We start from the raw sequence: 13628 nt of genomic DNA, 5'->3' as shown, positions 1-13628 counted from the left end.
AGGTGAAAGAAGAAAAGTTTGTTGCATTCTTCCTTTGTCTACCTTGACAAGTCTGATCTTTCTCTCTCGGCGTGTCGCCGCGTGTCTGCCTCTTTGTCATTTCTTTATCTTTGTTTTCGTTTCACCGCAGAGAGATTCCTCGGCGGGGCTTCAACCTCCTGGTTCTCTTTAAATTATCCGCCCTTTGATTCGCAGCGGAGGATGTGTGTGTGTGGCAGTTTCTCTGTTTCCCTCTTATCATCTCCCTCTCTTTGATCAACGTTCAGTGTGTAATCTCGTATACTATTAAGCTTGTTTCCTTCTCTCTCTTTCTAGGCTTCACTTTTGTTTCACTTTTGCATGAAATAAGTTGAACACAGCGCTGTTTACTGCATGATACACCGGAGGGGTCTCCTAAAGGTGGCTCCCAAAATCAGGGCCGACTGCAGCTGCATGACTGTGAAACACAGACCTGAAACTTAATTTCTTACATAAAAACGGACGTATAAAGAGAAAGAACTGTATTATACTATTTGCAAAGCACCTTATGGAAAACTACCTGGGTATCTTACCTGTCTTCAGACATGGATGGATTACTGGCACAGGCCCAGGGGCCCATAAAGTCAGGGGCCCTGACTCATGAAATGTTACCCACAAAAATGATCACAAAGAGATGCTAAATGACAACAAGTATAAAAAAAAACCCACCAAAAATGACCACAAAGAGGCTACAGGGATGCAAAACGACCACAAAAAGATGCAAAATGTCTAAAAGTACGCAAATCAATTATAAAGGCATACAAATCGATTATAAAGGCATGCAAATCGATTAGAAAGGCACGCAAATCAACTAAAAATGGACATTAAATGACCACAAATAGATATAAAAAATGACTATAGGGATGCAAAAACCTCCACAAAATGACCATGAAGAGATGCTAAATGACAACAAGTATAAACAAAACCACCAAAAATGACCACAAAGAGACAAAAAATAGCTACAGGGATGCAAAAGGACCACGAAGAGACAGAAAAGTATGACAAAGACACATAAAATGAGTAACAGTAGATGCAAAACGACCACAAAAAGATGCAAAATGTCTAAAAGTAGATGCAAATCGATTGCAAAGGCATACAAATCAACTAAAAATGGACGTTAAATGACCACAAAGAGACAAAAAATTATAACATAGACACATAAAATGAGTAAAAGTTGATGCAAAACGACCACAAAATGATGCAAAATGTCTGAAAGTAGATGCAAATCAATTCCAAAGACATACAAATCATCTAAAAGTGGACGTTAAATGACCACAAATAGACAAAAAATTACTATAGAGATGCAAAAACCTCCACAAAATGACCATGGAGAGATGCTAAATGATTATGAATAGACACAAAACGGCCACATAGAGACAAAAACAAGACAAAGACACACATAATGATTAAAAATTGATTTAAAATGACAGGTACAGCAGGGAGTAGGCTTTCCTCCATGTTGTTTCGTCTGTTCAAATGTTCCGGGGCCATTCACAAACATGGTCTGACAAAGCAGCAGAGCACATCGTGCACGTGGCGGAAAGATAAACACAAGATATTACTCTTTGAGGCGGCGGGACGACTTCACAAACTCATACCTGCGTGTCTGAAGGGCCCTTTTTTCCCCCTTCACAGACGAGTACAACGAGACGTTTCAGTGTTTGAATAAATAAAAAGGGGCGAGCGAAGCCTCGTCACGGTCCACGTTTTCCTCTGAATAGGAAATGAGTGGCAGCCGATGGAGCACGGCAAACGTTGTATCAGGGCCGTTAATGCCTCCGTGTTAATCCCACTGATTGAAACGTTTGCGTCACTGACAAAGGAAATATGATCTGTAACAACACGCTGGCCGCATAGTTGTTCCTGTGGATCTACACACACACACACACACACACACACACGCTCCTATTACACTTCTGCCTACTTCTCAGTCAGCCTACTACAAGGCAATATTGTCATTTCATAACATATCTTTTGAAGTGACACGGCGAGCTAGTGGTTAGCACTGTCGCCTCACAGCGAGAAGGTTCCTGGTTCGAATCCTTGCCAAAACACGTGCTAAAGTGCCCTCTAGGAGCCAAAACGTGTGCTTTAGTGCCCTCTAGGAGCCAAAAGGAGCCCTCTTCATTGGAGAGGACGCTCTATGTGCCCTTGTTTTTTCCTTTTCGCCCCTGCCCTTCAAAAAGTCTGTGCACGCCCCTGGGTCCGGGGCTATAGCCTCAAATGCCCAGGTCCAACAACGCGCCTGCTCCCGTCCCTTTAAAGTTGTTTGCAAACTTCCTGACTCACCCTTCGACCTGTTATTATCAGGAGCACGATGTGAGTGAACCGAGTCAAGCGTCCCACAGAGGTTAGATACTCGATATTGAATCCTGTTGGAGGGTCGGTGCTTTGTTAAGGAGCCCGAGCTCTCACCGCCCTCTCTAAACCATCATGTCATTATCACAAAACTACAACCATGACCCTTTTCTCTGCTGCTCAGCTGCCGCTCCAAATGACACAGATATCACAGGCGTCTGTCGGGGCAGCTGTAATTTATTTTTCCAGACGCTCTGAACGACCCCCCGGGCCTCCTTATCTCAGAGCAATGACCGTTCGTCTTCTCCCGAAGCTGCTCTGCCGTCAGTCGAACAGAGAGAAGAAGCAAAGTTGTCGACGCAGGTGAACAAAACTCGGATGGATCGCCCTTAATTTGACGATTCGGACGTTAGAGAATTTTGTTTTGTCCGATGGAAACAATCGCAGCAGCTAATCTTGTTCTGTCAGCCAAACGCAAAAACCCTGCTCATCGGGGAACAATGAAGCCAATTGTGGATGCACACGGACAGATTGAATAAGGGCGCATTCACACTGTCTTTCTGTCCCGGGCCAAAACCGTTTTTTCAGCTAAAGCCTAGTACCTTTAAGCAGTGTGAGTGCACCCGTTTCGCACATAACTGAGGATAGTAGGCCGCCCACGGCCCGCTTGAAAGAGGTGGGCTTTAGCAGAGCCGTTTGCACATGTACGAGCACGAGCGTGCGCACGTGCACGAGCACGAGCCCTACGGCGGTAGCGTTATGTCCGCCTGTTCGGACATGTAAATAGAAGGACGGACCATGCGCGGACATTTAACAACAACAACAATGGTGGTGAAAGGTTCACGTTGGTGTGGTGCGGAGGTGGAGTGTTTACTGCAGATTTGGTCGATGAAAAGATTCAAAAACAGTCGACAAGACGCACAAAAACTCTGTGGCTTTGTTTACAAATCTTTCCATAGACCTCACACACACGCGTTCAATGCGTGTGACGTGTTACGGCGTGATGGCGTATAGACAGCAAGAAGCATTGGCCGGCCCTGGCAGTGTGAGTACAAACGGGGCTGGGGCGCGGGGGGAGAGGGAGGGGGGACAAGTACCCTAAAGCCCGGGTCGCTGTGCAGAAGGACAGTGTGAGTCCGCCCTAAGGGTCCGTTTCATCTCTACTAAGAGGGCGGAAGCTATTCATGTTAATGCGTCCACACCTGGAAAATGTAGTCAGTGCATCGGCGTTAAAAATGCACAAAGGAATCATTTTAACACGTGCAGGCGGTTTGTTTTTATGTTTTATTAACAACAAAAGCAAAAAAAACAACAAAAAAACACTATTGTGTCTCCGAGAGTCTCTCCGTTTGACCTGAGATGCCGTGGGGTCGACGGTGGAGATTGTTTTGTGGTCACGGAGAGGAGAAAATAAATAAACTGAGCCCAGAAGTTTTAGGGAGCAGCCTCCCTATCGGACACTAATTGGATTTGCTCCCCGAGGCGAAGTGATGGTGGAGAGCTGAGGCGGTGAAGAGCCGGACAGCTGGAGCCGCGACCGAGGGTGGAGGTGATTGACAGGTAGCGGGGAGAAGATGGTGCAGCGGGAAAGAGAGGGAGAGAGAGAGAGAGAGAGGGGTCTGCAGGACGAGTCTGTGTCCAGATGAAGGGCGCACTCACACTGTCCTTCCGCACCGCGCCCGGGCTTTAGGGTCCTTGTCCCCCCCGCGCCCGATGCCCGTTTGTACTCACACTACCTGGGCCTCGGCGAATGCTTCTTGCTGCCTATAGGTCATCACGCCGTAACACGTCACACGCATTGATGACGTCATCGCGATGCGTTGCTTTGTTTCCAAATCTTTCCACAGACCTCAGAGTTTTTGTGCGTCTTGTCGACTGTTTTTGAATCTTTTCATCGACCAAATCTGCAGTAAACACTCCACCTCCGCATCACACCAACGTGAACCTTTCACCGCCATTGTTGTTGTTGTTAAATGTCCGCGCATGGTCCCTCCTTCTTTTTCTATGTCCCAACAGGCGCACAGGAAATGACCTCAGAGCCGCCGTAGGCCTCGTGCTCGTGCGCACGCTCGTGCTCGTGCGCACGCTCGTGCTCGTACATGTGCAAACGCGCTCTACAAAAGCCCACCTCTCTCAGACGGGCCATGGACGGAAAGCAGGCCGCAGTTATGCGCGGAGCGGTTGCACTCACACTGGTCAAACGCACTAGGCTTGACCCGAAAAACCTGTTTTGGCGCGGTGCGGAAGGACAGTGTGAGTGCGCCCGAAGACTGAGCACCGCTTTAAAAAATGACACGTTGCACAGTTTGTCAAACTAATCGTGTGTGTTCTCTCGGGAAAGTCCAATGTCAAACTCTCTGTGTGTTTTTTCTTTGTGAGGACCACTTTCAGTCTCAGGTCTTTAAAGGTCCCATATCCTGCTCATTTTCAGGCTCATTCAGGTTTTTGCAGGTTCCTACTAGAACATGTTTGCGTACGGATGCGTACAGATATGGACCAAACGTTGCAGTACCACCAGAAATCCAGAAGTGCCTTGAATATTAGGAGCGAGCGAGTCACAACCGCCCCGAAGCACATCCTGAAATACTGAAAGTGACGTCCGTCGTCAATTCCTCTCAAATGTCAAACCAAAGTCTGGGATTCTCCGTCCACTCTTGGATGTCTTTAGTGTCTCACAGACCACCACCGTCTGCAACGCTGCCGCCATTTTGCCTCCTTCTCAACAGATGCAGGATCGTTATCACCTCCATCGTCATCATGTTTGCTGTTGTCAAAAACTTATTTTTTTCCTAAATTATATTGGAGTAACTTTTGAATCTGAGTGATGCCCTCTAGAGGATGTTTTGCTCAACGTCCACTCCGACGTAAAGGACGCATAAAAAGCGTGAAGCTAGAGACGATTAACGTACGTTTCTATTTACGCTTAAAATGGTAGCAGAATGAGCCTTAAGCCATATTCACATTACTATAGATATTGTTATAGTTACTGTTACTTTTGTGGGTGTTTGCATCTCTGGGGCTGTCCATCTGTCTGTCTCTCTCTGTCCATCTGTCTTTGTCTCTCTCTGTGTTAGTGTGTGCCTCTCTCTCTCTCTCCCCCTCCCTCCCTTCCTCTCTCTCTCTCTCTCTGTCTCTCTGTGTGTGTCTCTCTCTCTGTCTCTCTCTCTCATTCAATCTATCTCTCTCTGTGAAAGTGTATGTGTGTGTGTGTCTCTCTCTCTCTCTCTCTGATAGTGTGTGTAGGTGTGTGTGTGTCTCTCTCTCTCTCTCTCTCCCCCTGCCTCCCTTCCTCTCTCTCTCTCTGCCTCTATTTCCTCTTTCATAACTGTGGTTGTATTTGTGTTGTCTGTGATGTGAGTGCGGTGGATTATCTGTTCATCGGTGACAGTGAGAACAGATGTGGGTCATTAAACAACGGCTGACTGTTAAAGTGTGTACAGTGTGTGTGTGCGTGTGTGTGTGCGTGTGTGCGTGCGTGTGTTTACCAGCAGAAACAGGAAACTCATTGTTTTGTGAGTCTGTAGTAGGAGAGCAGACAGCTGCTTTTTCTCAACGTTACCGTTCACCTTTCCCAGCACCGTTCATCATCAACTACCCTTTCTTTCTTATAAATAAATGTTCTACATGCTCATGATGAACGACGATTAAGAACAAGACATGTGAGAAAACCAAAGGACGAGTCACATCAGGCTCACAGAGAGTGAAATGCTCTTTGACAGTCATTTTGTAACCACAGTTTAAACGTGTGTATAAGTAAAATATGTCACAGACGTGAACAAAAATTAGATATTTACATTAAATTCAACCCATTCTGTTTCATTTCTGAGGACAGAATCTCAACCTTTTCCATCTAAAACAAATATCAGTGACATTTAGAAGGAAATCACATTAAACATTTTATAATTTATGACCATGGACGTAAGTTGAGACAATGGGCCCCTGGGCAGAGACATGCCAGAGGCCCCCCACTCTGTCCATGTAGCAAGAAACACAAATGAAAAGAGTCTACTTTTAGTCGTTTTGTGGTCATTTTGTTTCTCTTGTGGGCATTTTACATGCATTTTTAGTTGTTTTGTACGTCTTTGCAATTGTTTTGCATCAGTTTTTAGTCATTTTGAATCTTTTTGGCGTGGTTCTGCATCTTTTTCTAGTTATTTTGAATATTTTTTGGGGTGGTTTTGCATCTATTTGTAATCATTATACATTTCTATGTGGTTGTTTTGTGTCTATTTAGCATCTCTTCATGGTCATTTTGCATCCCTTTAGATCTTTTTTGTCTCTTTGTCTTCATTTTTGGTCGTTTTGTGTCTACTTGTGGTCATAAAGCATCTCTTTTTGACCATTTTTCAGCAACACTTTATTCGTCAGGGCCCCTGGGCAAGTGCCCTGTGGGCCCGTTCAGTAATCCATCCGGGTTCATGAACATTATCACACCACACACGTGCAGGCCGCAGCAATTTCAGGTGGCTCAACCCTAAGGAGAAGGACGAGTGGGGCGGACAGTGGGGCAGCGGTCAGAGCAGTCGCCCCGTGTAAAGAGGCTGAAGGTCCTCGAGGCAGCTGTTCGACTATGACCTGCAGCCCTTTGCTGCATGTCGCCCCCCTCTCTCTCTCAACCCGTGTCCTGTCTGTCCTACCTAGTACAAGGATTGAAAACTGCCAAAACAAAATCAGGAAGACATCTTCATCTTCATCAGCTGAAAAGGAGATTGGCACGCTGACACGACTCACAATAACTCCAGCATTTCTAGATTTGCCCTTCTGACACATGTGAAATATCCTCTAACCTTTCTTTCAGGAGTGTGTCTTGGTGTAAGACGTTGATATGAAGCTGTGAAAATCAGCTCAGTGTTCTCATAGACACCAAAATAAAAATGGTTAAAGTTGTGAAATAAAGGAGACGACGTTACAACATGGAAAACGCTTCTGCTTCTCCGTGTTGTACACATTTATTCTGCTTCTCCAGGATCATGTGCATCACTCTAAAAATTCAAACATAAGGAAGTGGAAGGCCTCATTTGTTGATAAAAAACCTCATCCTGTCTGAACAAATATGAGGCTTTGCTGACATCTTGTGGCGGCTCAGCGTGGGTTCCCCTCTCTCCTGTTGTGCTTTCTATTGCTCTTATTAGTTCACTTTGTCTGTATTGTTGTAGTTAACTTGAATAGGATTTATAAATTGAACTACTGTAATGCAGAAAAAGTTAATGTTGGGCTTTAGTCTTTATCTCTTGCTTGTTTCAACTGTGGGAGCAAAGAAGGTATGCACACTGTCAGGCTCCAAAATAAATCATTTATTATCCCGAAAGGCAACATTTTGTTCTACAAGATCTTCCTCAGGCAAATGTTCTGTGGAGGCAGTAACCGGACTCTAATCACTGATCAGGACACAGCAGGGAGACACCACAAGATGGCGGTCACAACACGATATTACGACATTAGATGCAGGATACAACATTAACATTGCAGAATCTGGTCTCTGTATGCATCATAAACACCCCATATCTATGATAGAGGTGTAATTAGGAGGAGGATTTACACCCCCTATCATAACGTCTACCACACTGCCACACTCTCATTCAGACAGTGTTCAGACATTGACTCACTCACTGCCTACCAACAAACTGTCTCTCACTCCTCAAAGTGGTGTGCAGACAATCATCCATCCCTCCATCTTCAACCGCTTGTCCCTGTCGGTGTCGCGGAGGGTGGGGGGGTGGAGCCGCTCCCAGCTGACATCGGGCATGAGGTGGGGTACACCCTGGACTGGCAATTTAGAGTCATCAATTACACAAATTAATTCAATTTGATTTTATTTAAAGTGTCAAATCATAACAAAAATTATCTACAGACACTTTACATAAGGAGTAGATAAAGACCACACTCTTATGGTCATGATTTACAGAGACCCAACTATTCCCCCATGAGCAGCAACAAATCGCACTATCTTTAATAAATGTAGTATGGTGGTCAGCACTTACGCCTCACAACAAGAATATTCCTGGTTTGAATCCCGGCTGGGACCCTTCTGTGTGGAGTTTGCATGTTCTCCCCGTGTCTGCGTGGGTTTTCTCCGGGTTCTCCGGTTTCCTCCCACAGTCCAAAGACGTGCAGGTGTTTGGTTCATTGATGACTCTAAATCACCCGTAGGTGTGAATGGTTGTCTGTCTCTGTTCGTCTCTATGTGTCCTGTGATAGACTGGCGTCCTGTCCAGGGTGGACCCCGCCTCACGCCCGATGTCAGCTGGGATCGGCTCCAGGCGACGCCGACAGGGACAAGCGGTTGAAGATGAATGAATGAATGAATAAATGACTGAATTAACCGAACACGTTTATGTCTTTGGACTGTGGGAGGAAGCCAGAGAAAGCGGACGCGAATAAAACATGCAAACTCAACACAGAAGGGCCCAAACCGGGATTTGAACCAGTGACCCTCTTGCTGGCAATCACCTTCTCCTTAATATCATGAAAACCGAAGAAGTCATATTTAACACCAGCAGAAAAACTACACCAAACAACTCTGTACATATCAACAACCAACCAGTAGAGATAGTGGACCGCGAGAAACTCTACGTCATCCGCACACTCACGTCCCTATTTGTTCAACCCCACCTTCTGCTCCTTCTGTATCGCAGCATCATTGAATCCATTCTCCTGTGCTGTGCCCTCTGTTTATTCACGTTGCTTCCCAGTAACAAGAGAAACAAGCTCCTAAAAGTCGCTGTCACCTGCTCAAAAAAGAAATGGCCTCCCCACGCCCTAATCTACCAGCCCTGGTTGACGCCGCCATCACCTCACACCCCGTTTTACTCCCCTCTGGCATCAGGTACAGACAAATCACTCCAAAATAAGTCTGTGTTTAAAAAAGTTTATTTCATCTGTAGGTAGGTGGGTAACAGGCAGTTGCAGAGCCCTGCTCAGCGTGATATGTGTGCAGAGTGTGTTTACTAGTGACACCAACTTCGTGGTTTTTGTTTCTGGTACAAATTCTTTTTGTCTGTCGTTACTGACAGAATCAGTGAGTGACTGTTTCAAGTAATCTTGTCCCATCGCACTCAGTGACTCATGTTTTTGTTGTTGTGCAGCATTTTAGAAGTTTCCCAACCTGCGACACCTGTTCTTCTTTTTTTCTTGGAACTTAACAGACTCAGATGGTCATGATGACTAGGTATTTTTCACACACACACACACACACACACACACTTGTCCCTCTGTGAACTGAAGACTGTGTCTCCTGCTTGGTGCGTTTCTCAGAAAATCTGGGTGTTTCCTTGGTGGAGGAGGGAGCACCTCCTGGTTACCAAGTTGATGTGACAGCAACATTCATCCAGGACCAACTGACACAACTGAAGTCAGTTATGAATCATAATGTGTCACCAGTACATGCATAGTAATTCTTTTTGTAACGGTTAACAAGCATTAGTCAGTACTGAGGCCCTTCATCCAGTCTGCAACACCAACATGCACGAGGAGGCTGAGTTTTTTTGTACCAGGCTAGTTTTTATTTTATTGGAGGTTAAAGTTTATGAATAATTAGGGCCGTGGCCTCTTGAGTGACAACTAGCCTCTGGCCCTCACTTCTCCTCGGAGGTAAACGTCGGTCAGATGGACGTGTCTCCCTCCCCCCAACGTCACATACATGCTCTTTTTTGGTCAGAGGAAATGAGGCGGAGTCAAAGTCTGACAAGATGGCGACTCCCGTAGGCGAGGACGATTGGATCGAGCTGAGAGAACGGACCTCGGCGGAGACGCTACGTCTGTTTTTAAACAGTCTACGGTTTGATCTCATGAATCAGCCTTTACTAAAGTATATGCTCAGTCAGAAACACTCTCGTCATAGATTCAGCCGTTTATTGCAACAGTTATTGCATCAGTTATGTATCCTGTTTTAGCAGAGCAGCGTGCTTAACACAGACATCATCATCATTCATCTTCAACCGCTTGTCCCTGTCGGGGTCGCTGGGGGCTTGAGCCGATCCCAGCTGACATTTGGCGTGAGGCGGGGTCCACCCTGGACAGGACGCCAGTTTATCGCAGGGCACATAGAGACGAACAGAGACAGACAACCATTCACACCTACGGGTGATTTAGAGTCTTCAATGAACCGAACACCTGCACGTCTTTGGACTGTGGGAGGAAACCGGAGAACCCGGAGAAAACCCACGCAGACACGGGGAGAACATGCAAACTCCACCACACCACCGTGTAGCCCACTTAACACAGACAGTAAAAGGAAAACATGAGTTAACAAGAACGGGCCCAACATGAGGCATTAAAGACTAGTTTGAATCTTGCTTCTTCACTTATTTTCATATCTTCAAATCATCTTTAATTACACATTTTCCGCTCTTGTTTCTGATCCATCTTACTTTTTTCTCTCTAGGACTCATTCTTTTTCACACTCGCACTCCTTTTGTCCACGTACCATACTGTGTCTATGTGTGTATGTGTGTATGAATGTGTATACTTTACTCGTGCGTGAGAGCAAATGTATTTATTGTGTAAATGTTTTCTGCGCTTATGTGTACACAGGCTGACCTCTATTTGTGCAAAAGGGTGTTCTGATTGTACTCTTCCGGGGGGGCGGGGACTGGCTTTGGGGAGCATTGTTGGTGTGTGTGTGTGTGTGTGTCATTGTGCTTATATGTTTGGTATTATGCTTAGTATTTACTTTTTATATTGTTTGTCATTATTTGTTAGGACCCACTAGTCCATGGGTGTCAAACTGATCCAGTAAAGGATCGCTGTGGCTGCAGGTTTTCATTTCAACCAAGCAACAACACACCTGACTCGACTTACTCACTCACCTGAACTGTCTTCACACAGTTGAATGTTGGACCAGGTGTGTTTTTGATCGGTTGGAATGAAAACCTGCAGCCACACGGCCCTTTACTGGATCAGTTTGACACCCATGCACTAGAGGCTATCCTTGAATTAAAGAATAAAGAACCTTTGAGGGCTGGGAACTAGAAAGGTGTGTGTGTGTGTGTGTGTGTGTGTGTGTGTGTGTGTGTGTGTGTGTGTGTGTGTGTGTGTGTGTGTGTGTGTGTGTGTGTGTGTGTGTGTGTGTGTGTGTGTGTGTGTGTGTGTGTGTGTGTGTGTGTGTGTGTGTGTGTGTGTGTGTGTGTGTGTGTGTGTGTGTGTGTCATAAATGAACCGCCTTGTGTGAGGACGGGCTGTGATCGCTTATGTGTGGCTTCTGGAAATCCTTCAATCATGGGGGTTCAACGTCAATATTTCAATATGGTTACTGCAGAAATGTGCCTGGCTTGAATGTGGTTTTAGTTTTGACAATGTGACACATAATGCGCGCGAGCAACTGAACAAAATACATCACTTTGAGAGTCTCTTCCCCTTTTGTCAGCGTGCAGGAGACGTTTCTATAAAATGGGACTTTCGCCACTCGCAGTGCTGGTGGTGTCACTTTTTTCTATAGCCTTTATATCGTGTGATTAACATTTACTTCATACAGTAGTGATGAGTTAAAACGGAAAAGTTATCCATTTACACTTAAGGTTTATGTATTAAACTCTCTTTTAATGAGAGCAAATAGCAAAAGGTAAATACATGAGTAAGATAAGAGTGTGAGTCTTAAAGAGTAAAAGCTGAATCAGGCTGAAAACTTCATCTGTATTGCACAAACACACACACACACACACACACACACACACACACACACACAAAGATCATGTGCGTTTACTTGACACTGACTCACTTCTGAACTTCGGACGTTCGGAGTTCCCAGAAGTCTGAATCCTTTTGGTAAACTACAAGCCCTCAGCCCTCAGCTGGTCTCTAGTAAATGATGGGCTGCATGATGCAACAAATGACAAATGTGACAAAGTCAGTTCCCCCTGCAGCTGCTCAGCTCATTTTTATTGTACCAGAGAGACTTTTCCAGTGAATGTACGGATTTGAAAAGGCACCGTAAGAAGACTTTAATAATTATGTAAGCATTGGTGTGCACATCAAATGACGTCAGAGCCGCCGTAGACCTCGTGCTCGTACACGTGCAAACGTGCTTTACAAAAGCCCACCTCTCCCAAACGGGCCGTGCATGGCAAGGCGCGGTACGGTACGGTCGCACTCACACGGGTCAAACGAACTAGACTTTACCCGTGAAACCTGTTTGGGCACGGTGTGAGTGCGACCTTAGTGAGACAAGCTTTGGAAAGCACCAGCTCTCTTATCAGCTCAACACAAGTGGTCTGAAATGTACCTTAGCACTGTTCAAAGTGGCTGCTTTTATACTGTCCATTTGTTTTGTAGCTGCAGAGGATCTGTTTTCCGTTGGAGAGAAAAGAGAAGGCTCTCGTTCTTTCCCACCGTTTATTTAGTTGCTAAATACACAACAATGCTGGGACACATGCATTTATTTTCCTGTTCAGACAGACGCAGTTTCTTTGATTACATCATTGTTAAACACTCCTCAAAGGTTCAGAGATGATATCGGAAAAATTATTCTCCACACAAATCTGCAGCAGCAAAGGATAATTACTTTGCCCAGTTACCACCAAAAACTATGGCTCAGCACATTCCAGAGACAGGAACTTACTTCCAAATATGGTCATGGGTAGGGTTTGCTTCCTGCAAAACTTTAATAATCCCAGGGGGAATTTCTGTTTCTGGGTAAACATCACCAGTTGTAACCAGTTGGTTCAGGTGGGCACTTCCAACGACCTCCAATAACCTCAAGTTCCCTTTGTTCACACATGCAAATGGCTTTCACAGCTTCCTGTGCTCTTCCTTTATTATGGCAGAACACTTCTGTCGGTTATGCATGAAAGGTTTTTGAGTAATAGCTCACCTAAAGTGAAACTGTGTGACTCGATTAACATGCAGCCGTTGTGTCGGGCTGTGTGATGCTAGTACATCCTGAGGAGTGATGATTGTAGTTGAGTCAGATAAACGTTATCATCTCACACAGAGTAAATTCAAGTCCACAGTAAACAACAAACATAAAAACACATTTATTCATATTGAGAGAGAATAAACAGTCAGAGTCAAATCTAATCTGCCTGCCTGTGTGTCCCAGTGATGGCGGCGTTATAATAACAAACTTTGAGTTTTGGCCAAGCCCCCACCACAGCGACTTCCTGGTTGAAGTGCCAAAAACGTCAGTTCTCAGAGTGTCCACTAGGGGCAGGTTTCATAACAGAGCAGTTTCTCATTGACCCCCATGTTAAACAGGCCGTTTACACAGCATCATTAAACCTGTTTAAGGACAAAAGAACATTCTAGTCTGTATGTTTGGGTCATATCTCCATGGCAACACTGAGGGGGTGATTTTTTTTGTACCAGGCTAGTTTTTA

This window comes from Echiichthys vipera (assembly GCF_963691815.1).
Source record: "Echiichthys vipera genome assembly, chromosome: 11".
NCBI lineage: Eukaryota > Metazoa > Chordata > Actinopteri > Perciformes > Trachinidae > Echiichthys > Echiichthys vipera.
Note: the sequence above shows the minus strand (reverse complement) of the source record.